General features: G+C 43.1%; 1 long non-coding RNA gene across 1 annotated transcript; it reads left to right on the top strand.

The window, feature by feature from the left end:
* Positions 1-3,490: 3,490 nt before the first annotated feature.
* Positions 3,491-12,602, top strand: LOC116570608. Its single transcript, XR_004277494.1, has 3 exons — positions 3,491-3,925; positions 9,712-9,799; positions 12,393-12,602. It is a non-coding gene; the product is annotated as an uncharacterized LOC116570608 (long non-coding RNA).
* Positions 12,603-27,317: the final 14,715 nt, after the last annotated feature.

Genomic DNA, 27,317 nt, shown 5'->3' with positions numbered 1-27,317 from the left:
TCTGACAAAATCTTGTATTTAAATATATAAAGAACACTTACTACTCAATAATAAGGAAAGAAGCCAATTAACGATGGGCAATATATTTAAACATAAACTTCATGATGTACTGTATGGTGACTAATAGAACATAATTTAAAAAAAGTTAAAACAAAACAAATTTGAGAGGATGGGAAAAAAATAAGCAAACAGAAGCTTCACCAAGGAAGATGGCAAATAAACACATAAAATGATGTTGAACTTCCTTAGTCATTAGGGAAATGCAAATAAAAATCACCAGAAAGCTCTACACACTTACTATTTAGACTAAAATTAACATGGCAGACAATACTATGTATTGGTAAGTGCAATTCTCATTGCTGATGGGAATGCAAAATAACAGAGACACTTTGGAAAACAGGTGGAAATTATTTTACAAAATAAGCATAAACCCACATAGCCTAGCAATAACGTTCTCAGATATGTACCAAAGAGAAATCAAAATGTAAGCCCACACAAAGATGTGTGCATGAATGTTCACAGAAGCCTCGTTGTGGTGGCATCACCATGGTGATTAAGAGTGAACACTTCAATGCCAGGTTGCAAAGAAGCTAACGATAGCCTCAGGAGAAAAAGGATCTTAGCATTCATAAACTGGTAAATAAATAAACCAGTGTAATGGTATGCCTATACAACGGAATACTACTCAGCAATAAAAAAGGAACTATTTAGTGATACAGGTGCTTGTGGATAGACCACAAAATGATTATGCTATCCATTAATTAAGCCAGGCCCAAAAGACTATATGACTCCATTTAGATCTAGAAAAGGCAAAGTTGTAGTGATAGAGAATCAATCTATCGATTGATGTTGTCAGATCTATCAATTAATAGTTGTCACAGCCTAGAAAGTGGAGAGAAAATTGATGGCAAAGGAGGCCAAGGGCCCTCTCCAGGGTGATAAAAATACCCTGTATCTTGATAGTAGTTCTGGTGGTTGCAAGACTGTACCTATTTGTCAAAACCAATCAAACTTTGCATTTCAAATTAGCAAGTATTGGGGTGCCTGGGTGGCTCGGTGGGTTAAGCCTCTGCCTTTGGCTCCAGTCATGATCTCAGGGCCCTGGGATCAATCTGCGCATCTGGCTCTCTGCTTGGCGGGGAGCCTGCTTCCCCCTCTCTCTCTGCCTGCCTCTCTGCCTACTTGTGATCTCTTTCTCTCTGTGTCAAATAAATAAATAAAATATTTTGAAAAATAAAATAAAATTAGTAAATTTTGTATTCTTTAAATTACATTTTAACAAAACTTATTAAAAAAGAAAAAAAAACTGATGGGAAAAAAATTACTCTGGCCAAGATGATGAACACCACCTGTTAAGGAAGTAATGACATTTAAAAGCCCAATAGGATGTTATGGACAAATTAGAATTTACCTTATGTTTCAAATCTGCAAAAAATATATAATAAAATTTTTTCTTGATTTTTTTTTTCCCTGAGAGTAACAAACCACTCTGCAGACCAAATTTTGTGAAGCTATAATGTAGAACAGAGCTCTGGGTATGACGCACCCTGACTGATGCAGGTAAGACTTTAGTTCCCTTCACTGCCTTATTTTAGTCCTCCCATGCCTTTACACACACACATTTCTCAATATTCTGCTCACAGCCATTCACCTTCCCCAGGGCGTGGACTGCCTCCATGGTTTTGCAGCCACTCTCACTAGAGACAGAGTATGCTTCTATGCCTCTTAAACTTTGAGCTTAGCCATGCTTTGGTCACTGAGGTGTTTAAGGAACTTAACTCAAATGGAAGTTCAATGTGTTAGCAGGGTTAGGCTTGCTTTGTGTAACTGCCTGGAGAAACGAATCTCTCCAGGGGGGCTTCCCTCCCTTCTCCCCAGGTCCCAGAACAGTCTATATGCATCATCTTCCGGTCAACTTGAAGACCCAGGAGCATGAGAATAAATACTGTATAACACCGGGTCTGGGAATAATTTGTTACGCAGCATTACTGTTGGCACCTTCCTGTCCCTTAACATTTCTTCTCTTCTCTTTTTTCTAGGGACTTTTAGTACAAGAGATGATGATCCACTCTCCTTGCTATAATGGTCACCTCCAAGGCAAAAGACCACTAACTCTGCCTTGAGCCTGGCCTCTCTGCTGAGCTGTCCACCCCCAGATGAGGCTCACAGACTAAGTACCTACTTGATATAGGAAGGAAGGGAAAAATGAAATTATATCAATTAGTTGCCTACTAGAAATTTATAACTTTTTCCATAAGTTGCACTCAGTGAATATTTTGATTAGTTAATGAAAGTATTATTGATATCATTTAAATTGAACAGAAGATGACTTGTAATTATTTGCCCTCTGCAGGATACAAATGGAGCCTGTTTTTTTCTATTGTATGTTCTCACTTAGAAAGGACCTAAGAAAAAAGGGGAGGATGGGTGAAATAGATAAAGGGATTAAGGGCTCACTACACAAATGAGCACTGCTTAGTGTAGAAAATTGCTCAATCATTATATTATACATTTGAAACTAATATAGTGCTATATGTTAATTGCTCTTTAATAAAAAAAAAAAAACAGATAGTCCTAAGACTTCAATTGATGGATTTACAATTATTTTTGGTTTAATTTTTAAGAATTGTTTAAATAGTATAGGTATTTATATTGCTATAATATGGAGCTGATGCTACATAGATATTTAGTTTCTCCCTTCAATACAATATGGAGTTTATAATTTTATAGGAAGAAGTACCGATGCACTGGGGTTCATTTATTGAGATAACTTTTTAATGATTTTTGCTACTGACTTTGAGACGGTATTAAGGTGATATTTAAATGCCACACCATCCTATCTCTGCAATGGGTTAAATGAGTAAGAAAGGGAACCACTGTATTGTTAGGTGTTGGGAAATTCATGTGTATGAATGACTTATTTTGGTGATGTAGAAGCCAAATCACTTTCTGAAATATTTCCAAGGGGATGATGGAAATAAGATACTTTTCTCCTTGGTTAAAATTTTATTAAAACAGACTTTTTTTTTTTTTAGAACAGTGTCAGATTTACGAAGGGTTTGGGAGGACAGAGGAGAGAATTTCTGTAATACCCCTCCATGTCGTCTCCCCTGTTACTAACTTAGTTACAATTAATGAACCAACACGGAGACATTACGTTATGTCCATAGTTTATCCAGATTTCCTTATTATTATTATTATTTTTTTTTTACCTGATATCTTTTTCCATTTCAGGATCCCACCCAGATTAGCACATCCCATTCACCTGACATGTCTCCTCGGGCTTTTTTTGTTTGGTTTGGTTTGGTTTTGGCCATGACAGTTCCTCAGCCTTTCCTTATTTTTGATGAACTTGACGGTTTTGATGAATACTGGTCAAGTATTTTGTAAAAGGCCCCTCTCCTGGCATTTGTCTCATGTTTGTCCCATGACTAACATGGAGTGACAGCTTTTTGGGAAACAGATGACCAGAGGTAAAATGACAGAAAGTGGTCTTTTCACCACACCCTAACAAGGGTATGTCCTTTCCCGCTGATCTATCCCTGTTGAGAGTGACCGTAATCCCCTGGCTGGGGTTTGTGTAACAGTTCGTCCTCTATGAAGTTACCCTTCCCCTGGCTTGCCATACTGTACTCCTTGGAAGGAGGTCACCATGTGCAGCCCACACTTCAGGTGTGCGCCTCCTTCCTGAGGATGGAACGCCTACGTACATTATTTTGAAATTCTTCCGCCCAGCTTTATCTTTTCTTTTGCACTTATTTATTTACTCATTTGTTTACATTAGCATGGACCAAAGGATATTTACTACGCACTTTGGGTTATCATCCAATAGCACTTTGTTTCATTTGGTGCTCAAATCGTTCTTGCTTTGGCTGTTTGTTTTTTCAGTAGGACTGAAATGTCCTTTTGGCAAAACCCCATCAAGGTGAGTTTTTGTTTTGTGATCGCTCTGGTCTTTGGCATTTCCTTGCTTCCTGTCACTAGAAGGTGGCCCAGTCTTCATCTTATATACTTCCTACTCTGGCCCCAGAATCAACCATTTCTTCAAGGAGCAGCCCAGATTCCTTTGATTGGAAAATGGTATTAGATACCAAGATGCAGCTGCTTGGTGCTCTCATTGAGACCGGAGTTTTGTTGTTTCTGGGGTCTATCCGCTGACAGAGCAAGGATGACGTGTGTGTGTATGAACCCAACTATAGATACATATCTACAGACATTTTGGTAAGTAACCATCAGTATCTGTACAAAGTGAAACATGAGTGCACACTAATTAATGCCTCCCCCTCTAGTCCAAGGTCATGTGGATCATTTCAGCCTCCTCGCCTTGCTCAACTGTGGATTCCCATTCTAACAGGGAGAAACCTGGCCCCTACCATCTGCCATACATTTGATGTTTAAATTCTAGGATACACGCAGAGCTGTATCAGAAATGTGAAGCCATAACCCCATGGGAAACAACTTTATCAATTAGAGTGCTGTGCACTGTTGAGGGGGTATGTGTGTGCAGTATAAAACTCCTTTTGCCTTACAGACTCCACTCATTTCTAGATCCTTAGGTCAGCAATTTCCACCCCCAACTCCCTTCAGTGAGGTTGTTTCATTCATTTGCAATATAGTATGATTCTCCTGTCACAGACTGCCATCCTTCCTGAGATCCCTGAACTCCTAAATGATTTGTTCAAAGATGGGCAATTAAAGTTTCCTTTATGCTAGATAAAGCTCTATGGGTTTTGGCGACAGCATGATGTCAGGTGCCTGCCAACATGGAAGTGGGCTGAATGGATGTAATATTCTAAAAACCTCCTATACTTCACCTACCCAGTCCCTAAACTCCTGACAACCCCTGATTTTTTTGTTTCTTTTATAGTTTTTTCACTTCCATAATGTCATATGATTGAAATCATAAAATGCATAACCTTTCCAGACTGAGCTTTCATGTATAATATGTATTTTCTAAAGATTTATTTATTTCTTCTACAGAGAGAGAGAGAGAGAGAGCATGGGGTGGGGCAGAGGCAGGGGAAGAGAGAAATTCAAGCAGATTCCACACTGAGCTCAGAGCCCTATGCAGGACCTGATCTCATGACCCCAAGATCACGACCTGAGTCAAAGCCACGAGTTGGACACTCAACTGACTATACCACTCAGGTGTCCAAAGTATAATACGTATTTTAGGTTCATCCTGATTTTTTCATGGCTTGATAGCTTATTTCTTTTTATTGCTGAATAATATTCCACCAAATGGATATACAATAATTTGATTATCCATTCACCTATTGAAGGATACTTCAGTATTTCCATATTTCTACATTTTTTGGCAAATACATTCCCACAAGCAATGTGTAAATCATCAACAATCATTGCTTCAAGATGAAAACATAAAATTAAGTGAATGCGTACTTACAAGATGTTGAGACCCCAACCATCTTCCTCTAGGAGGATCCCAGAGTTCCTGTGCCTGGTCTTTGTGCAGGATACTGAAAGCGTTTTCTCTGGAGGACCTAAAAAGGATTAAAGGGGAATGATGTAACACTAAAGATTCATCAATGAAATGAACCAGCCAGGTCACCTTGGGTGAAACTCACAGTCCACAAATCCCACCTAAGCATCCGCAATCCCAGTGAGTTTTTTAGTCTCTCACTCACATGTCAAGAGACAATCAAAGATCACAAAAATCAGAAGAAAGTCTCTAACATGAAAGGCAGACAGTGATCAAATAGCAAAAGGCAACTTGGAAATGAGAAGGAAACTTTAATATCTTTCTCCTTAATGAACTCAGAGATAGTGGGGCACCCAGGTGGCTCAATTGGTTGAGTAGCTGCCTTCAGCTCAAGTCATGATCTCAGCATCCTGGGATCAAGTCCCACATTAGGCTCCTTGCTCAGCAGGGAGCCTGCTTCTTTCTCTGCCTGCTGCTCCCCCTGCTTGTGCTCTCTGACAAATAAATAAGTAAAATCTTAAAAAAAAAAAAAAAACCTCAGAGATAGAAAATATTGCAACCACAGAATGAGAAGAGCAGATTGAATTGGGGGAGGGGCTGCGGAAATGGCTATAAGCAACCCAAAATGGCCAATGCAAGGCTGTTTGTTCATGCTGCTGCTAAGGCAACTTTCCGTATTACCCACACATCATCCTGTATCCCTGACCTATGCCTCCAGCAGCAAAGGGAGCCTTCTACCCCAGAGGGACTAGGAGTCCTTTGAGAGCCCATCACAGTGTATGCCATACTGTGTGATGTTTTCTAACAGCAAAGCCCTTCTTCCGAATGAGTCCAAAAAGTATTTTGAGACAGGACCACCTATCATTTCTATTTCTCCTCTCCATATTCTGTGTTCAAGCATGTATCACAGCTGGTCTGTGAGCATCACCTGAGGAACGTGTGTGTGTGTTCGTGTGTTTACATGTATAAGGGATAACTCTCACACGGAATAGAAATAACCTATGGGAGACTTTTGCAGATGTGGTTAGCTAACTTAAGACGAAGTCACCCTGGGTTCACATCGGCCCTAACCCAAAGACTAGCGTCCTTCTAAGATGAGAAATTAGAGACAAAATTTAGACGTGTGAAGAGGGAAGACAGCCAGGTGAAGACAAAGGCAGAAATTGGAGCCCTGCAGCTGCGAGCCAGGGAACAAGAATCACCAGCAGCCACCAGAAGCTAGGAGAGGCCAAGGCGGGCTCTCCCTTAGAGCTTCAGAGAACGCGGCTCTGCCGACCTCTGACCTCAGACCTCTGGTCTCCTTACCTGTGAAGGAATGATTTCTGTTGTTGTGAGCCAGCCAGTTTGTGGTACTTTGTTAGAGCCGCCCTTGAAAACTAAAGCACGGTGACTCTTGCACATACTCAGGTGTCTTGGCCAGAAGTCTGGCAGAGAGAGGGACAGAATGTTGGGCAAGAGAGGGGGAGGCTGAAGGGAGAGAAAAGCAGAGAAGTGCTGTGCCATGTTCTTAGTTAGGTTTTTAAGAAATAATAGAACTAAGAGAACCTGATGGCATGACAGACAGACAGATGATGCCAGCTGATTTACTATAAGGGATTGCCTCCCACGATGCTGGAGGATGGCAAGTCCTAAGATGTGGGGCTGGGAAGCTGGAAGCCCAGTAGAGCCCTGGGTGGAGCTCCATTCCAGACGCTGATGGACAAAAGGCCCAGAAGAGCTGACGCTTCAGTTCAAGCCCAACGACAAGAAGAACACTGGTGTCCCAGTTTGAAGGCAGTCAGACAGGAGGAATCCACCTCACTCCCTGACGGGCCTGCTTTTTCTTCCACTCAGGCCTTGAGCTGATTGGATGGAGCAGGGAGGGCTCCTCTCCACAGGTGGGAGGGCAACCTGCTTCCCTCAGCCTACCAATTCCAGTGCTAATCTTTCCAGAAACATCTTCACTTAGAAACCCAGAATAACGTTGGACCAGATGTCTGGGCACTCCATGGCGCAGTCAAGGGGACATAAAGTAGCCATCGCAGTCCTGCTTTCTGCAGGACTGGAGGCAGCAAGTCCCTCGGAAGCCAAGCCCAGTAGTGAGTGACGCAGGTCTGTGGGACCTTGTGCAAGCATGTCCAGAAGCCACAGAAAGCTGTCACCCCAAGGGGACCACGTGCATCTGGTCTGTGTGATTCACCCATAACCAGAGCAAACCAAGGACATGCTAAACAAGGCCACGCTACTTCTCTGGTGCAAAACTTTGGACATGCAAGAACCTGCAAAATCTTGACCTGATGCTAAAGGAAGCTGAGTTTCTCACAAGCCCATCAAATGAGAGCTGAAATCAATCAGTCAGTTCTTAGGATAGAGAGAGATATGATCTCACACACATGTCTTCCTTACCTGGGATTTATACTCTTTGTCCTATTAAGTAATCTCTAGCAAAATAAGATGGCATGGGGCAATCCAAAAAAACCCTTGAGAGCCGTGTTGCATGGAATGTGTTTTAGAGAATGTTAGGCTAGAAATGGACACTCGGTGCTCAAGTCCTGAGAAATAGACATTTCCCTGCACCACCCACACTGCTCGGACACGGGGCTCCTGCAAACACCTCCGGGGCTGCAGTCTGACACTGAAGAGGAGGGATTTCCTGGGCTCTGTGAAAGCTTCTGCTTGCCATTGTCAAGACCGCCTAAGAAGTCAGCCCTCTGGACAACAGGGAGGAAAGCCCTTGGGGCAGACCCATACGGTCCTATGACCCCCAAGTGCACCAGACTCGCTACTGTGATGAAACCTCTTTGTCACAATTTTCCAAGAAATCCACTTATCCTGAGAGTAAAATACAGGAATATGTTAAATCACAGCTGTGTAACGGAATGGCTAGAGCATGCAGGCACATGAAGATGCCGAGGCCAGCGTGGCAGGACCTACGCCTCAGCTGCGGCTACACTGATTCTGTCACGGAGAGCATCACCAGAACTGAAAAGCAGGAGGACGTGGTAACTTTTAGGAACCCTGAAGGCAGGAAGGAAGTTTTTAGTGACAGGCTGCTTTTCTGGATAATTTTTGTCCCTCGCAATGGTGTGAGGGCCCCAGAAAATTATGCAAGTTGGTGTCAGAAATGCTGGGGTATGAATTCCAACCCTGCCACTTACTGGAATCTTTGGTACATTACTTGGTTCTAAAATATGGTAAGTATTTTTGTTTTGTTTTTGTTTTTTGTTTGTTTTGCCTGCATCTTCCTCTTCAACTTGCTTCTGAACTTCTCGTTCTAAATACGACTTTATATCTTGGCAAGAGAATGTCCCTTTTAGGGGCATTTTCCTAAAATGACATAGCCCTCCAGCTAATCAATAATCACTGAACAACCATTGTTTCAACAGCAAAGAGCTCTTTAGAAAGAGTTATTATTATTATTATTAGATTTTATTTATTTATTAGAGAGAGAGAGAGAATGTGCACGAGTAGGGGAGAGGCAGAGGGAGAGCTAGAAGAAGCAGACTTCCCTCTGAGCAGAGAGCGCGACAGGGACTCAATGCCAGGACACAGAGCCAGAGGCTCAACCGACGGAGCCACCCAGGCACCCTCTTTAGAAAAATTATTAATGAAGCAAGTCTTTAATAAGTTAATCGATGGATAAATACAAGAGAAGGGTATGGACAGATGAGAGAAAGCACCAAGAAGCATTTAGTGCCTTTCTGGCAAGATTGTGGAATACAGAGGGTCAACTGCCTATGGCTTCAGAAGCCATAAGTTGTGGTCACTTCTGATCTTGAAAGGCCATTGTAAATACGATTCTCTTTCACAGCAGTGGCTGGGGTTGCCTGGGGAAATCACACCTCTGCAGTGCAAGGGAAAGCAACTCCTGCGACTGGTAAGGGACGAATGAATGGCAGGTTCTTAGCCGATCAGTTGGGCTGGCAGAAGATCCAGCTTTCCAGAACAAGCCTCTCTGGCCCTTGGTGGCTGCCTGATATGGCCACTTGGAGGCCATAAAACACAGCTCCTGACTGCTTGGGAGAATCTTTGATGCTGACTCCTCAGGATACCGAAGAGAAGGTCCCCATGAGATCACCAACGTCATCACTCAGGTCCATGCACACGTATGAGGGCTCCTCTATCCTCTGACTTAGGGAAGATCGGCCAGAAATCTCAGAGAGCATCTGACCTGGCCTTTCTGTGTTACAGATGAGGAACTGAAGGTCTGAATTGAGATGGTGGTTTTTCTCAAGGTGACTCAGAAGACTGACCCATATTTTCTCATTTTGTTGTTGACAGGTCGGATCTAGCTTCAACGAAACCGCTCTCTGTAAGCGTCAGTGCTCAGATGGCCCAGGAGAGACAACACGGTGGATCATCAGGATGGAAACGTCAAAGGTAGGTGGAGCCCGAGGTACCTCTTGGCTTCCTTTTTTATTCCTAGTGCTTTGAGGAAGGATATCCATTGAGGGATTTCAACACCTGTTTCTCATTCCTTATGCTCAGATAAAGAGGAAAAGAAGAGAGACCTGGTTGTTTGGTATTTATAAAGAGTTTTCACATACCCTGTGAGTGTGGGTCTTCGTATGGACGCTGTGGGGTGAGCAGGACACCTAGATTTCCACTTTACAGACAGATGCAGTTCTGGGAAGGCCTCGGTCCGAGGTCATTTTCAGTCTCAGGTGAATCACCTGCTCGTATTCCTTACTTTCTTGAGGAAATCCACAGAGACCAAGAGGCAATCTGAAGATCTCTCTTTTTTCCCCTCGTTTTCTTACATTTAACCTAGAACTAGGCCGTGCCCTGTTTTCTTTCTGTTATCGTAGAACATACAGCATCTTTCACACAAGAGGCACCCCCCAAGTTGATGATGCTTGTACATCGCACACACTTTTGACTGCTACTGGCTATTGTAAATCCTTTCTTAGATAAGAGAGGACTAAGAAAAGTGAAAAATAAATAGATCACCCGGGGAGCTTGGGTGGCTCAGTCGGTTAAGCATCTGACTTCGGTCAGGTCGTTTGATCTCAGGGTCCTGGGATGGAGCCCCACGTCCATGTCAGGCTCCCTGCTTGGCAGGGAGTCTGCTTCTCCTCTGACCATTCCTTCCCACCACTTGTGCTCTCTCTCTCTCTCTCTCTCAAATAAATAAATGAAATCTAAAAAAATAGGTAACCTGGATATAAAACAACTGCCTTCTGTTTGTGTTTGTCACATTCAGTTTTTTTTTAAAAGCCTTTTTAAAAAAATTTTAATTTATTTATTTATTTGACAGAGAGATCATAAGTAGATGGAGAGGCAGGCAGAGAGAGAGGGGGAAGCAGGCTCCCTGCCGAGCAGAGAGCCTGATGCGGGGCTCGATCCCAGGACCCTGGGATCATGACCTGAGCCAAAGGCAGAGGCTTTAACCCACTGAGCCACCCAGGTGCCCCTGTCACATTCAGTGTTTCACAGAAAAATACCTATATTTCAGTGGCACTGGGGAAAAAAAAAAGGCACTGGACTGCAATTTACTACCATGACTGCTATTTCTCACTCCTATTTATGTAGCATTTTAAGTGAACACTCCTTTTTTTTTTTCCTCTATTACTCCCATTTCATAGATGAGGAAATTGAGCTTTAATGAGTTTAGGTGAATTGGATTGCCGCGTGTCTCTATCAACACTTCACAAGGTGCTCTCTGAGTATTTGCCAAATCGAAGTGCATTCACTTCTATATCTCTTTTTGCACTTAATATTCAAATTAATGGCTGAGCCAATTTTGTTTATTTTTTTTTTCCTCTCTCCCTCAGAAGTGCACACCATGGGAAGGTGCCTCTGGGGATGCAAATGGCCCACTCGATGTATTAGGCAACTATAAACAAATGGAGATTTGCACAGATGTAATTAAGAATGGAAAATACAAACCTATGTGCAGAACCATGATTTACAGTCAAATTCACCTGCCTTGAAAGCTCATATTAGATTGCTCCTCGTTTGATTACCAAGCTGGTGTTTCAATGCAAAGCATATGCTTGTGGGCCCCCAGGTTTGCTGGGCTTGTGAATTAGCTAATAACTTTGAAATGAACCTTTTAAGGGAGGATTGGTTTATGCCTCAGCAATGCAAACATGAGCAAGTGAAAATATATGCATCTCGATGGGTTATTTCTGTACAGAGGACAAATGTGTAAAAATATGTTTACCAGAAAAAAAAAAAATTCTGGTTTTGACTGTTCGCCAAACGTTACACAAATAATTAGTGATGTTGTTAAATGCTCAGCAGCTCTTCCAAGCCTTCTTTTATGGCATCAAATATGTTCATTCTCCAGTATATGGGCATATATAATGTTTTAGAGTATTCAGAGACTATAGCTTCTGGCTTGAGTTACAACAGTAGCTTTAGGGCAGCAGTCAAGTAAAAGCCACCTCCTCTAACTGCAGACCCGCCATGGTCAGTGGTAACCTACGATGTTGCATTATTCGGTTTGTCCAGCTGGAGATCCACACTAGGGTCTTTCTACTATGGGGGAATCTGGCCAGGAAAAGGCCTAGGAGGAGTCAGCTTGAGTAATGTGTTGTGTTGGGGCGAAATGGAAAAACTGTGTATGACAGGTCTACACCAGAAAAAAAAAAAAAAAATTTACACCAGGGAGGAAGAATCCTCCTGAAGGCAAACACCAACCATGAGACAGACTGGCCAGTCAAAAATGGGCACAGTTGTGATGTACTGATGGAGTTAAAAATCCAAAACAATGAGAGAGTATGTCAGAGGAGGAGACAAGAATAAGGAACTGCCAAAATGGAAGGCAGTGCGGACAGATCCCAAAGCAGAGCACTGTGGCAGGGCAAAGAGAGGTAGAGTACATCAGGTGCCTTCTGAAGAGCAGTGAAAACTCCCCATCTTACACATCTAGAACCTGAGTTGGTGCACAGAAGTCAACTGTGATTGCCAGCCATTTGACCAAAGGTCCTACAAAGAGTGACCTGGGCTGCATCTTCTCATTGCACAGGCCCCAGAGTCTTGCTGTTGGCTGTAGAAACATTCCCAGGACCCCAGGACCCCAGGACCCCCACAGCACTGCCTACCTCTAAGAAGACCTGGGAAACTCCTAAGACACAGAATCATCCAAGAAAAGGAAAAAGGAGAAAATCAAAGGGGGCTGGATAACATACAAGATGAGACACCTACCATCAGAAAATAAATATATCTCATGCACTGATGGAAATTTAAAAAAAAAAAGTGTGATCCAAGAGAAAACTTTTCCTATCAGAGTCTAGAAAAAAATAGCCATGCAAATAAAGGCCCATTATTTCCCCCTCTGCACGAAATAGCTGGCTTGGAGTTTTAACATGGGAGGAAAAGCCAGATGGCGGCAGACGGCCTTATTATAGAAAGTCCACTTGTACTGAAGTTTCCTCAATGCGCTTCATCACTGCTGAGTGAGGTTTTGTTTTGTTTCCTTCTTAAGTGCAGGGCAGGCTAGTACCAGAATTTGTATAAAGTCTGCAACCTTTTCATGAAAATGTTCTACCCAATACCTCCGATACATGATATATGATGCCACCACAGGAAAACTAGTGTTGCTACAGACGTTAATCATAATTATGAAAATTTTTAATTTAAATGTAGGTCTGAACACACAAAATACAGTGCATGGCCATCTGTTAGTTTTCCATCTGGGCTCATTTGCAAAATACATTCTGTTTCGCTCCCCCCTCCCCCCTCTATTTATAATCTTCCCTGGAAAACAAATATGCCTAATGTATGGCATGCCAGAGCTGAAGTTAGCTATTTACAAGTGGCTTTTAATAGACATGGCTACAGTTGAAAGCAGTAACAGAAACTTCAAGGTTTGTGTGTGTGTGTGTGTGTGTGTGTGTTCACGCGTGCGCGCGCACGAGACACCTCCTCAGATTCTGTTGGTCGATTTCTCCTTTGGTAATGCCCGGTCCTCATGTCAGGATGGCTTTACAGGTTATCGGTAAAGAATAACGAAAAATGGCATCTTGCTCTACTTATCCCTTGGTATCCTGCTAAGAATACAATCTGAAACTTTAGAGCTTTTGTATCAGCATTTTTCATGGCGGACAGAAAGTAGACATACAAACGTCTATCAACAGATGGCTGTAGAAGCAAAAGGCAGTATCGTCATAAACAGAATATTATTCAGCCTTAAGAAGGAAGGACAGGGGCACCTGGGTGGCTCAATGGGTTAAAGCCTCTGCCTTCGGCTCAGGTCATGACCCCAGGATCCTGGGATCGAGCCCCGCATTGGGCTGTCTGCTCCGCGGAGAGCCTGCTTCCTCCTCTCTCTCTCTGCCTGCCTCTCTGCCTACTTGTAATCTCTGTGTGTCAAATAAATAATAAAATCTTTAAAAAAATAAAGAAAGAAGGAAGGAAGGATGGATCCACGTGACATGGTGGCATGTTTTCAAACATTAGGTTAAGGGAAAGGAGCCAGGCACAAAAGACCACGTGATGCCTGATCTCTTTCATATGAAGTGTCCTGAATAGGCAATTATGTAGGGACAGAAAGCAGATGAGCAGTTTGTTTGCTTGGGGCTGGAAGGTGAGGTTGGGAGACTTGGGGAGTGACTGCTAACAGATCGCTCCTAGGGGTGGCAAAGGTGTTTCAAAATTGGATGGAAATGGTTGCACAGTTCTTTGAACCGACTAAAGTAATAGTGGACTGTACACTTTAAATAGGTAAACTCTCTGATCTCTATAAATTATATCTCAATAAAGGTATTTTTTTAAAAAACCTGTAGAGCTAGACAGAAATGTAGAAATTGCTTAGTCTATCTGCCACATTTTAAAGAAGGGACCGTGAGGTTTTGGGGGGTGAAAACGACTATTGCCCAGCTGGATAGCACTCAGGTTTCTAGGCCTCCATGCAAGGGTTCTCCCTGATCCGTAATGCTGAAATATGACACTAATAAATTCATCTAGGGGCATGAACAGAGTGGGCTGCAGGGAGAGATTCAAATGGGAAGACGAATCAGAAAAATACTGCAGTGAAACCAAATAAAGGCAAGAAGGGTCTTCAAAGATGCTCACGGGAGTAAGGACAGGACAGTTTCTGCGACCCCAGGTGATCTCCTGGAGGTAAATGCTCTGGGACTTTGCATCCCATGGCTCATGAGGGCAAGAGTCCCGGAGGAGTCAGGAGGCTGTGATCCAGAAGCCTGGAGAAAGTAGGAACTAGAGAAGGAAGAGGAGTTTAACTCTTGCCATGACCCTGAGTTATCCAGAGAACACAGAGTGCAGACACCAACCAGGAAGGAGGCATAGCAGAACTCCAAATGTGTTGGAGAGTGTAGGGCCAGAGGTAAAGGAGCGGGCCGTCGGCTGAGCATGCGCGGTGACCTCGTAGAATGGGCGCGGATGCCCTGGACCAGGACAGAGCAGAGACGGAGGACCGCGCACAGGGGCCCCCAAATCTAAGGGCGCAGAGGAAACAAAGAAAAGGGGAAGGGGAGGCCCAAGAAAGACTCGTGGGAAATCAGGACAGGTCAGCAAAAAGCAAGGCGCCAGATCTCATTTAAGCCAGCCGCAGGCTCAAGGATGCATTTTGGAGTTGTCATTTGAGGGCTCGTCCTTCGTCGGGGGCGCTTTTTGTTGACTTAGGCAGCTCGTGGGAAATAAATTCAGGAACTTGAATTAAACAAAGGCTCTGACTCTGGAGATAGGCAGGACGAGGAGGAATCTCTAAGAATTAAACTGATGAGATGAGAAAAAGTAGTGAATAGCATTAAAATACGGACGGAGGCAGCTGGAAAATTTTGAGAACGAGGCGAGCACGACAAACTGTGTTGTAAAAAGGAAACTATAGTTCCCAGAAGATCGACTGTCATAATGAGGGCGAAAACCAGTGAGCTTTTTCCTCATTTCTGCCATAGTGGAGTGGAGGGTGTGGGAGAGGGGGTCATGGGTACTAAACCAGACCCCAGGAGAGGAGGAGACTCCTCCCACATTTAGGAGGTTCACCAAATTCTGCGCTTCCCTCTTCAGAGGAGGTGGGGTTGACAGTAGGGACAAACAGAGGCTTCTGAAGATCAAACCCTGTTGCAAAGATTCCCACTAGGAGGCCAGAAAACCAAGAGGCACAGGAGGGGCCACCCCTTGGACACTGTTTTCTCAAAAACAGAACAAACAACAACAAAAAACAAACAAACAAAACCAACCAACCAACCCCCCCCCCCCCAACCCAAGTATTGAGCATTTGTTTCTTTACCCGGATGAAGGGCGCGTCCTAGGCATTCAGAAAAAAGAAAGATGTCTTGACTTGTCCTTTAGGAGATCGCAGGTAAGTCGCAGGCAGGCAGACAAAACTGTTTCCAAACCATGAGCTCAGCCAGGAGAGAGGCCTGGGTACACAGGGAAAGGCGTGCTCTGCCCTCCAAGGGCTGGCAGAGTAGGTGGAGGAGAGTTTGCACAGCGGAGGTCACGCCCTGTCGGAATCTTGAGGGATCAGCGGTACATCTAGAGGCAGACTGGAGGTGGAATGCTCTTCTCCCCCACGTGCTGGGCACAGCAAAGGGCCTGTGGTACAAGCGGCTGGCTAGGACCCCGTGCTGGTGATCATGAGAAACAAGAGAGCCCTCTGCAGGGACCTGAGCAGGGGTGTCAGTCCACAACCTGCATCCCCCCAAGTAGCCCCTGAGAGAAGTACTGGGTGGAGGTAATTTATGAAGCACAGAAGAGAAAACAGAAGGAACAGAAGACACTGAAGGCTGAGTGGACCAGCGGGTTGTCGATATGGGCCCCTGGGGCTCGATCTCACTTCAGTCTCCTGGGAGAGCAAAGAGGCCCAGACTTCAGAATGGCCAGGGTGAGGGCAGGGAGTGGGCACTTCTCCACTCCTCGGTTGAGGATTGCTCTGGGTGTGTTCAGCACACGCACGCACGTGCGCGCACACACACACACTCTCACACACACACACACACACACACACGCACGCACACATTTACATTTTCACACTGAACCTGCCCCCAGCTTGCTGCCAGCCCTTCCTCGTCTCAGGCACCGAAGCAGAGAGAACAGAACTTGAAGCAGGAGGCTGCCTGTGTGTCAGAAGCTGTCTCCCCCAGAGTGGGTGAACTCGGGGGGGGTCACGGGCAGAGCATCAATGGCGTCTGCTAAACAACTCAGAGCAGGCCACATGTCTCCTTCTTCCAACCATACCTAGTTCACATCCATTCCCACAGCTTCGCCCAGGACCCTCACTCTTCCTCAACCCCAAACTTCGGACACCCTTCCAGTCCTCATCAGTCAGCACCCCTCCCTCTGCTTTGAACACACAGGATGCGAGTCGATGGCCACACATGTACCGTATACTGGCTTTTTTACTTTGTCGTCTCTGAACATCTCATCCCCTTTAAATTGCTGGTGTCTTGCATTTCCCATAGGCCCTGGACATATTACCAGTGATGGATGGCTCAGGCGAGGGAGACTTTTTTATGAGCTTTTTGGAAACCATGCCCTTCCAGTAATTCGGCCAATCCAGTGCCACCTCCAAAAGCATCTTCTTGAGGGCTGCCTGGCTGACTCAGTCGGTAGGACATGCGACTCTTGATCTCAGGGTCGTGAGTTCAAAGCCCGATGCTGCGCGCAAAGATGATTTAAAAATAAAAGTCTTTTTAAAAAAGGCATATTCTTAATACGGAGGCAACAAAGTAAGCTATCTTGGGGAGAAGAAATGTGCTGTCCTATGATATGAACCAAATTAGCCTTACACCGAGTTTTGACTTCTTGATAGCCTTCTATCAAAAATAAATGAACTGGTAGGAGTCAGAACGTAGTCATACATTTGAAGCCGAACTAAAGGATCAGAGCAGATGCAAGACATAAAAAGAGAAAGAGCACACTGGCTTTAAAATGCATAGAAAACATCAATGTCTGCTTCGTAACATTTATTTAAAATTTTTTGCCCTTTGCATCACCTTAATTTTGGATACCACTATTCCTATGGACATCACGAAGAATTGTACATTTTAAAAAATCTTTATTTATCTTGGCATATATTTTCCGACAGGTCAACTAGCATGGAAATCCTGGGCCTTGGGAGGTCTGAGTCTCATTTTTATATTTACCCAGGGAACGTGCTGTTTCTCACTAAAGTCACTTGAACTATATGGGCCAGTTTCTCTTGTCAGCTTCTTGGAAGCTTTGAACTAGAAAAAGAAATACACAGCAGGGTAATCTAGCCCTTTGAAATTTGGGACAACTAGGAAAGATGCACGGCGGTATTGATTTCTAATAGGCTTTGTTCAGATGAGACCGGTCTATAATATGATGAGGATTCTTGGATTAAGATGTCCAGCGGTTATAAATGAAAAGCCAGTCTCTTTTTGGGGGAGGGCGGGGTGCCGAGGTGGCGTAAGTATGCGATTTTCAGTTATTTCCTTTGTGGGACTTTGGGCATTTGAAAAAAGGCATGTCCTTTCATTAGTGGCACAAAAGGCAGTGGACAAGGACATGTCGGTTTAGAAGTTAACACATTTCGGTGTTTCTCACAGAGCTGAAGACGCTGAAGAAGCCACTGTCCTGGGCTTTTTGCATGGATGCCTCCTGTTTATGGAGGCCTCCCAATAGGCTGGGCAAGGGGCTGGCACCTTAGCGCTGGGTATCCACCATTTTGCAGGCACTCGGGAAGTTGCGTGCCCGTTCTTTCTTTGGGCAGATGTGCAAACATCTGCAAGATGGCAGGGGACCCAGGCAGCCTCAAAGTTGGCGACAGTGGCACTGAGTCAAGAACTGGTTTGTGTTCATCTCTGAAGGAGAGGCATTGAACAACGACCCTACATGGCTTGCCTTCATCCCAAGAAGCCTTCCCTGGCTGGACTGGTTGGTTGACCTGCTGGCTGTTTGTAGACATTACCTCCTTGTTGGTGTAAGAGTCAGAGAATTCCTTTCGGCAGCAATCATTTGAACTATTTGGCTTCTAAACCTAACCTCTTTTCAGAGGGCTTCATTCTAAATAGTCCCTCATTCTGGCTCCATATAAGGTTCCTAGAAATCACTGGAATGGGTTTTTGTTTGGTTATTCCCAGTTAGGCATGTCGTCCCAGTGAGAACTGCAGAAGTCTCAAGGAATTCCAAGTTATTTTTATATTCTGATATTTTGGTGGGTGCAATTAATTCTTTTCTATTATGAGAAACAGAAATCTGAACTATGTGAATCTTGGTATCTGCTCATTAGCGATATATAATGTTAAAATTTTGAAATAATGTTGGTTTGCTTTAGAAAGTAGTTAGGCCATGTCATTCCCTGATTTAGAGTCCTTTCAGTATATTTTTCCATTTCAATTTATATGTCCTAGTTTCCTGTCAGTTTCAATATATTCTATTTATGAGTTATTTGCATTTTTTCCAGAGTCAGGTAGGACCTTAGTCTAACTGCAGAGCCTCCTGAAAGAGACTTCGAATGGAGAGCAGCCCCCAGCTGCAACCCCATAATTTTACATATACCTGGATGAGGGTCTCATAAAGGGATAAGGGACAAAACCACAGTGAAACACCACCTCACACCAGTCAGAATGACTATAATGAACCAGTCAGGAAATAGCAGATGCAGAGAAAGGGGAACCTCCTACACTGTGGGTGGGAATGCAAGCTGGTGCAGCCACTCTGCAAAACAACATGGAGTTTCCTCAAAAAGTTCAAAGTAGAGCTACCCTATGACCCAGCAATCACACTACAGGGTATTTATCCTAAAGATACAAATGTAGTGATCGGAAGGAGCACATGCACCCAGATGTTTATAGCAGCAATGTCCACCATAGCCAAACTAGATGTCCATCAACAGATGAATGGATAAAGAAGATGTGGTGTATCTATACAATGGAATATTATGCAGCTATCAAAACCCTGAAATCTTGCCATTTGCAACAACATGGATGGAACTAGAGGGTATTATGCTAAGTGAAATAAGTCAATCAGAGAAAGATAATTATCATATGATCTCACTGACATGAGGAATTTGAGAAACAAGACAGGATCATAGGGAAAGGGAGAGAAAAATGAAACAAGATGAAACCACACAGGGAGACAAACACAAGACACTCCTAATCTCAGGAAACACACTGAGGGTTGCTGGAGGGGAGGGGGGTGAGAGGTTGGGGAGGCTGGGTGATGGACATTGGCGAGGGTATGTGCTGTGGTCAGCGCTGTGAAGTGTGTAAGACTGATGAATCACAGACCTGTACCCCTGAAGCAAATAATACATTATATGTTAATATTTTTTAAAAAAGGGAGAAGGGCAGAGGGAAGAAGATAAGTTTCTCACTCCTTCCCACCAAATTTGATGCCCTCCTTTGTTATGGATTGAATCACAAGTCCCTCCAAAAGACAAGGAAGTCCTAACTCCCAGTATCTATGAATGAAATCTTATTTAGAAATAAGATCTTTTCAAATGGTCAAGTCAGATGAGGTCATTAGGTTGGATAATAATTTACTATGATGGTTTCCTTGGAAAAAGGAGAAATTTGGAAACAGAGACAGAAACACAGGGACAATACCATGTAAATAAAGGTTGGAGTTTTGTTGCCATAAGCCCAAGAATGCCAAAGATTTCTAGAAAGCCACTAGAAGCTAAGAGAGGAGCATGGGTTTGCCCTCACATCCTGAGGAAGAACCAACCTTGCCAGCACCTTAATTTTGGATGTCTAGCCTCTGGAACTGTGAGACAATTAATCCCACCCCTGGCATGTTGTTCTAGCAGTCCTAGCAAACGAAGATGGACTTCATCCCAGGGCTGGGCTTGCTCCCCAGCCCCTCCTCGCTTTCTCACAACAAGATCCATTTTCCTGCATCTCTTCAGTTTACTTTAAACAGGACTTCATTTCATCAATATCCTGCCTAGAAAGACTCGAACCCAAAGTCAAGAAGTCCAGCAGAGCTCTACCAAGGCCTCTGTCCTGAGGGACAGCAAGTACAGAGGGTGCAAAAGATGGCCTTCATCTCACCCTTTTAAATGAAACACTGGTACTGGCCGTTACATGACCCAAATACCAGAAATGATGATGTCACACTTTTGCTCTGATGCTGAAATCAGTAGTTCCAATTTTATCTACTACGTCATTTCTTCTTTTATTAATCATGTCGTTGTAGGGAATCTACTATTTCTGGGGATAAAGGACACTGTAGGTGGGAATATTCATTCAATATTTAACTACAGGCAACTAAAACGCGTGGGGTACTCCCCACATAGGCGTGTCCTCCACGAATGGGCTTCTTACTGCTTCTTTTTGGATTTGGGTGCACAGATGAGCATGAAGCCTAAGGTCTCTGAATCCATGTGTGAGAGAGATCCTTGCTTTGTGGACTTGTGCTCCCTCGGTCCTCCCTTGAACTTTCAAAGGTAAGTCATTAATGCTAATTATCCAGAAGAAAATTACATTACACTTTCCTCTAGCATTACTCTAACTCTGAACTATACTTTCTTACTTATCTGTAAAAATAATAGTAATAATTGTACTCTCTCCTGTCAGCATCTCTTTCACACTTGGGAATGTCTAAGGGCAAAGATGCTGGGGAGACTCATGGCTCTGGGAATAGGAAAGGGTGTGTAGGTAACTATGGAAAAAGCTTCACTCTGTTGTCTTTTCTCTATCTCTAATAATTGTTTTCAGAATCTCAGGGGTTTTAGGAGAGACAGTAGGACAGATGTCAAACCTGGAAGCAGCTCATTCTTGATACCCAGGACACCTTGTCCATTCAAGTTTTGATTGCCTTGTGTTTTGTTTTGTTTCGGTTTCCTAGAGTGGCAGCATTTCTTGTCACCAAAAGAACGGTGTACGTAGGATAACAATGAAAGAGGCTCATGCCCTTAACAACGAAGGGCCAAAGGGAAATGTTCACCAACCTGCAGAGTCAGCTAGAAATGAAGAGGAGTTGCAGGTACTCTGTGTTTCTTTGTAAAGACTTAGGTGGAAAAGAGCTGCTTTCTAACACTCTCAGCAGAAGACTTGATATAAACAAAGCAGTTAAGCCCTCCTTCCTATCCTAAGGGAGAAGGTCTTGGTTGTCCCAAAGGTTCATCTTCCCAGGTGCTGTGTCATGTCTTCGTTTCTTCTCCTTTGTTCAACAAATACTTATTTTGAAGGCTTGCTATGTGTCAGGTGCTGTGCTAGCCTCTGAGGTATTATGGTGACTAAAACTGTGCCCCTGCCTGCCATGGGGGAGGCCAATGTGATCTCATTTATATAAAGAGATACTAAGTGCTAAGAAAAATACAAAATTAGTTAAAGGCCATGTGTGGGAGGCAGAGTTGTTCTTTTGGAGAGGGCGGTCAAGGAGGCCTCTACAATAGGGTACATGAGAGCAAAGATGAGCAGGCAGTGAGGAAGCAGACTGTGGTGATCTCTAGGCACAGACTTCTCAGGTGGTGGAAAAGTGAAACAGGGAAGGCACAGCAAGAAGAGTGGCCTCAAGCCAACAGCTGACTGGTCAGGGAGTGTGTAGAGGGCAAACTCAGGTAAAACGTACATGCCACATGTCCCCTGAGGGATCAGGCCAAGGGTGGGACACTGCCTGAAATCACAGGCTGCTTCCATTTCCTTGCCCTGTTCTCCCTGTTCCTTGGATGGTCTCCTCTCAGAACATGTCTTCAACAAGTCACGTGACCAAAAATCCTCAGCTCAGGGTCTGCTTTTAAAGAGTAGCCGTTGAAGAGTTCCATGCAAATGCGCGCTATGATATATGATGCTATGATCTCACCGTTTCTAAGGAGCCCACTGGCTGCTGTGTGGAGAAGCAAGGTAAGGAAGTCCCAGTGGGACCAGGGAGACCCCCACAGCATGTTGTTGCGCTACTCCAGGAAATGGTGGCGACCGGGGCCAGGACAGTAGTAGTGAGAAGGTGACAACTGATGGGACTCTGAAAGATTTGGACAATTGACAGGGTACAGTTGAGAGGATTTGATGACAGTTCAGAAGAGGGAAAGAGGAGAATGAGAAACTAAAAGGATGGAATTGCACACGCTGCAACGGGAAGGCAGAAGGTCCACATTTCAAAGGAAGAGTCAGGAGTTCAGTTGTTGCCATGATGAGTTCGAGATATCGGGGCGATATGCCAGTGTAGACGTCAACCAGTCCGTGGACATACCAGTCTGGCATTCACAGGAGAGGTCTGGGCTAGAGTGCTGGGAGTACTGAGCAGATATGCCAATAAGATGCTTTTTTCACCAGAGGAGTGAAGTTGGATACAGAAGAGGCCTCGGGAGTGAGGTCTAGGGTATTCCAACCCTGGAGGTTGGGGAAGGAAGGAAGAACCAGCAAGGAGGTCTGGGAAAGAGGGGCCAGAGAGAAAAGAGTGAGGATGGTGCCTTGAAGGCAATGAAAGAAAGGGTAGCTTGCAGAGGGGAGTGACCAGAATGTGAGTGACAGTGCTGAGAAGGTGCAGTATGAGGAAACCTAAGAACCTTCCATTAGATTTGGTGGTAGAGGCCTTGGGCTGTCTTGACAGGAGTTGTTTGGAAGTGATGGGTAGGTACAGTCTTGGGGGGAGGGGGTCAAGAGAAAATGGGACATGAGGAAGTGATGACATCAAGTATAATCCACTTCTCTGAGAAATTTTGTTTTCAACAGGAGCAGAGAAATGGCAGGTGCTTGAGGGCAGAAGGGAGGGTTTTGAGAAGATGCAGATGTTACTAAATGTTTCCTAATCATGCAACTGATCTTGGAGAGAAATAAAATTAAAATGCAGGAGAAAAGGGGCAACAGTTAGAGCAATATCCTTGGGTGGATGGGAGAAAACCAAAATCCGGCACATGAGTGAAGGGGTTGGTCCAGGTTGGTACGTGCACAGTTCCTCCGTCCTCACAAGATGCAGCTAATACAGATGCAGACACAGGGAAATGGCAGGTGAGGTGGTGAGTGCACATGAATGGTCTTTTCTGAGTGTCTGTATTTTTTTAGATATCTAGGACTCATGGTCATAGGCTGTGTTCAGAGACCTGATCACTTCTATGTATCCATTTTCACAATCATGGTGATTTAGGCATTGATTCCTCTAGGCATTAAAACATAATTGATGTCTACAAAGAGCTAGATCTCCATGCAAATCTCTGATTCCTGGGTTGAAGTTTCCTGGAGTGTTCCCTAAAATATAGGAATTAGTAATAAACCAAGCCATTAACTAATCAAATCAATGTATATGATTTTAAGAAAAACTAAATTCATCCCAAAGAGCTGATTATTTTGTAGGCAACTTTTCACTAGCAACATACAGTTTTAGTTTTAAATTTGCTGATCTCTGTCTACACAAATTAAAGACGACACACCAGCCTTCCCTCTCCAGTCTCCTGGTTTTTGCAACTTTGACCAACCCATAGTATTATTTAAACATTTTTCTCTTTTTATTATAAAAACGTCAGCCTGCAGATTAATGAAAACTTGTCCTTTTTGTGTAATTTATCCTTCGAGGCTGACGGAAAACCTTCAGGGGGAATATAAAAGCAATCAGGCATCCATTTAGAAAAAAAAAAAGCTGTGATTATTTTTTGTATGTGGTTTTATATCATTTCACTTTTTCAATATGTCTATTTCACATAATTTATTACTTGACACTTTTTATTTTCAATCATTTTTGGTTGCTTATAAATAAACATGCATTAATGTCAAGAGAATTAGCATTCCATTATAAACTTTATACAAGCTGAAAAAATGGCTTCAGTGAAGTTGCCTCCTTATTTGGGACATGCATATACATTCCATGGTGCCTGTCTAGAGAATTAAACACTGGCACATTTTTTATCTTTGCTAAATAGAAGCAGTTGTGAAATGGAGACAGTGATTTCCAGAACAACATTATGCAGGTGAAGATGATGCATTTTAATGTTGTTCTGTTTGGAAGTTAATCTTAAGATAATTTAAATGGTAGCTTAAATAATGATTCTTTGCACTTCCCCAGAAAGAATCCCAGTGTGCAGTATGACCATATGTGTTTATATATAGTCAAATATTATGATATGATTTAATATTTCTTAATGTCACAGTTAAAATATGTTATTGGAATATTTTCAATAAGAGCGAAGCATTTCTCCACTAGTCATCAAAGCATATCAAGTTTGAGTTCCTCTGTGTAAATCTAGGAAGAAATCAGAATTTTCCGCTAGTTTTGAGATGAAGGCTGTTGAATCAGGGTCTGGACAGCCAAGAGGGGGGTGAGCGGATCTGAGTGCAGTGGAAGAAGAAGTCATTCTCTAATTTTTAAAGTGATTTCTCAGAAAGCATAACATACTATCTAAATAAAAACTGCAAAAATAATAGAAGGAAACTATAAGCAGAACAAATTTATAAGCAAAATAAATTTATCTCAACAAATAGTACAGTTGTCTCTTTTCTTTGGGTCATATAATTATTAGATAATTAAAATGTTATGACAACAATTACTAATGCCTGGTACTAAATGGATTTATAACATTTAAAGAATTCTTTTTTCGAAGTATATAAATTTTAGCTACACCACAGGTAAACTTTCATTATCAGTTTTGTACAAAACTACCATGTGTCTGCCTGAGGCCCCAGGGTAAGTGGTACTGACTGATTGGATCTCCTTTTTCCATAAATGTGTTGTGATTGCTGGCTTTACTACCCCCTGGTCACTAAAAATGGTAGCCTTTTCTTATCTGAAGAACTTTAAGGCATCTCATCTGAAACAGCTGCCTTGCAAGGGGATATTAATTCTTCCTCTTTTTTAAAGATTTAGTTAGTTTAATACAGAGAGAGTTAAAGAGTGAGAACATGAGCGGGGGCGGGGGGGGCGGACAGAGGGAGTGGGAAAGAAAATCCTCAAGTCGACTCCCTGCTGGGTGTGGAGCCCATGTAGAGCTCCAACCAAGGACACTCAGATCATGACCTGAGCCAAAACCAAGAGCTGGACACTTAGCCAACTGAGCCAAGCAGGCACCCCTATTAATTCTTAAGACTTACCTCCACCAACTTTTGTTGCTTCCAGATTCATAATCTGAGATAAATCCTGCAGATTACAGAAGGTTATAAAGCCTAACTCTGGAAGAAGAAGCATATCCACTGAGAGATTTTTGCCTATTTATATTGGAAGAGCCTAGAGAGTGTATAGGGAAGTGGATTTTGTGAGTGTCAAATAAGGGAAAAAGAAAAGTAAACCCTATCAGTATGGATGTACATAGTATAGGTTTTGCCTTCAGTGTATGATTTTAATATGCTAGTATTTAATAATTTAGTTGAGAGACAATAAGACTCAACATTATCTTCCTTTCTGTGATGGGTGAATTGTTAGAACTTTCTGGGTAGAGGAAGGAGTTCAAAGACTTAAGAAGGATAATAAGGTTGATTTATCGTATCAATTCCTGCATACAACCTCACACACACTATGCTCTCAGGAGAGCTAGGAGGGCACATCTTTTTCTAAGGTATTGAGAAATGGTAAGAATGGTAAGAATAACAACAGCAACCCTAAAATGGTAAGAATGGTAAGAATAACAACAGCAACCCTAAAACCTTTAGTTGTGGCTCTCCGCCGCAAGCCAGGAATGATGGGGAGGAGGACAGCCATTGAAGAAGATCCTTTGATGTCAATGGAGGATGAAGGCATCCAGCAGTAGGAGATACCAAGTGTTTAGGATAAGATCAATGTTACCATTGGAATAGGGGTCGGGTCAGCAACAAAATTCAGAATGATTCGATTTAACCTGTAGAAGTCTTTGGCAGTGGCCATGATGTCCTTATGACTGAAACAGCTGGACAGACTTAAAAGGATGTACTTAATCCATGTAAGTGATGGGGGAAAGCACCCTCGTATCTGGGTGAATGGATATCTGACTTCAGACAACAAAGGAGAAAGTGAGGACTCTTTATTCGGTCCCCAAGCCACACAGACACACATTTCTTGAATGAAGGGTAAATATGGGTTTCTTGAAAAAGGACCCTACAAGTTTGCCACAAGTATGACCTATGTATTTTCCTCAAAACATTTCCCCAAAGTGATTATATCAGGGTGACTATATATTGGGTACACTGAAATACCCAGGCTTTTCAGAGATTATAGTATATCCCTTAAAAACTAATGCAAACACTAATCTTTACATATCCGATGTACCAGTCAGAGTCAGGACTTAGGAAGTGAAGTTGTTAAGTGAACTTTAAGTTTGAGTCCATTTATAATAAGACTCATGCATCTTCAACCCTGCTCTATAGTTCTTTCTCTAGCTTCTAGATGCATAGCAGGGAAGGCATAGACCTACACTGAATACCATGGTTAACCCTTCATCCGTGTGGTGAGTGCTATTAGGGCAGGAAGGGCCAAACAGAACCACCTGGATTACATTTCCTATCAAAATAGTAAATTTAAAATATTAATGCCTTCATTGGGGAAATGCAGGGATTAGTCCCACCATCAAATATTTGAAGGATGCAGGAATTGATTTCTTTCATTCTTTTTTATCTCCTTATTTAATTTGTGCAGAATATATATTGCTTATAGAGAATGAAAGTGTATTAGCACAAACGTATCAAGTGGTGACCAATTTGCATTTATTGTTCCAAGTGTGGTCTTTTTTTTTGAGGGGGGGGCGTACCCAACATAGGTCTTGCAAAGTGATATGCAGACATTAATATGACATCTTCTTTCTTCTCGATAGCAATCAATAGGATCACCAGAAGAGGTTTGCTTTCATGGAAGAAACAGCACTGTACCATCAGTAACTTTTCTCAGGGACATGTCAACTTTCTGGCTCTCCCAGAGCAATGGATCTCTTTCTACTTAAGGTGTGATTACCATCCCCTGGGGAATTGTTAGAAACGCAGTGACTCAGGGCCCCACTTCAGATTTACTAGATAAAAATCTGCATTCCAACAAAATTCTCAGGTGATTTGGAGCCTATTAAGAGTTTGAAAAGAACTGATCTTGTCTAAAGGGATCTTGATCATATCAATATCGCAAAGAGCACCGT

Source organism: Mustela erminea, chromosome 12 (genome assembly GCF_009829155.1).
Source record: "Mustela erminea isolate mMusErm1 chromosome 12, mMusErm1.Pri, whole genome shotgun sequence".
NCBI lineage: Eukaryota > Metazoa > Chordata > Mammalia > Carnivora > Mustelidae > Mustela > Mustela erminea.
Note: the sequence above shows the minus strand (reverse complement) of the source record. Positions and strands in the feature narration are given on the sequence as shown.